Source organism: Elephantulus edwardii, unplaced genomic scaffold, assembly GCF_000299155.1.
Source record: "Elephantulus edwardii isolate Elephantulus edwardi_28Jun2011 unplaced genomic scaffold, EleEdw1.0 scaffold00144, whole genome shotgun sequence".
NCBI classification, from domain to species: Eukaryota; Metazoa; Chordata; class Mammalia; order Macroscelidea; family Macroscelididae; genus Elephantulus; species Elephantulus edwardii.
The window spans coordinates 3,545,063-3,546,169 of NW_006399894.1; the positions used below are offsets into that span (position 1 = coordinate 3,545,063).

Here is a 1,107-nt window from a genome sequence, read left to right on the forward strand (position 1 = left end):
CCACCCACAGCCCCCACGCCCCATGTAAATACGTCCATTTCTCAGGCAGGGCCGGCGGGCAGCCGCCCCAGCCCTCCTCACCCTCACTTGTACAATGTTCTTTTCAAAGGTACTTGGATAATAACAAAATAAAACATTTGTAAACCTTAAAAAAAAAATAGGCTCAATTGTATGAGAAATCATGATGATGGCACAGGATAAGGTAAGCTTCAGATTTATGTTCGTGATTTCTCTATGAACTATAGTGACCTCAATGTCACCTAATAATATCAACAACATTGAATGTTAAAGATATTTTAACATTTCTACTCTTCTTGACATTATCATGAGTTTATAAATTTGATTCCTTTGGTATGACTCCTACTATATAATAATAGAACAATTAATGTAATCACACACTTCAATGTTCACTGAATCAACAATAAGTCTATTCAATTTGTATGTGCCAGGCATTAAAAACTTAAGCTACACTAAAAATACAGTGGTTAAGAAATGGGAGATGAATTTCACTCACGTCGTAAGGATTTAGTAAGAGAAACATATGATAATGAACCTCTTGTATATAACAATTTAATGAATTGTTAAGTTATTATTATTGGGAACTATCAAATTAAGTAGAATTCAGAGATATCCTGTGTAAAACAGATCTGAATCCTGTCCTGTCCTGTGTCATTCTCATCATTCTGCTTTTCTTGAGTCCACTGTTGCAGTCCCTGTATCAATGTATTAAGTTGAGGCTTTGCCTCTCTTTCTACAATCCTTTACTGTTCCAAATATGATGTCTCCTTGGAAGTCATAGTTTATTCTAACAACATGCTCAAAGTATCAGGAACAGTGCTTTGTCATCTTTGACTACATGCAAAACTTTAGCTGCGCTTTCTCCAAGATACAACTGTTTGTTCTTTTGGCAATCCATGAGATATTCAATAGTCTTCTCCAACACCATAGCTCCAAGTCTGTCATCCTTATTCATTGTCTTGCTCTCAGCAGCATAAATGACTGGGGGAAAAAACAAACAAACCCAAAACCAAACTGATCAGGTATACTTTAGTCTTCAACTTAGCCATCATTGTTCCTCAGTAATTTGGAAAGTTGTCTGACTGCAGA

At 36.1% G+C, this 1,107-nt stretch overlaps 1 protein-coding gene across 2 annotated transcripts in view; it reads right to left on the reverse strand.

The window, feature by feature from the left end:
• Window positions 1-1,107, reverse strand: part of GRID2 (glutamate receptor, ionotropic, delta 2) — a 2,375,079-nt gene that overhangs the window by 1,721,609 nt on the left and 652,363 nt on the right. The gene's annotated exons all lie outside the window — the stretch shown is intronic.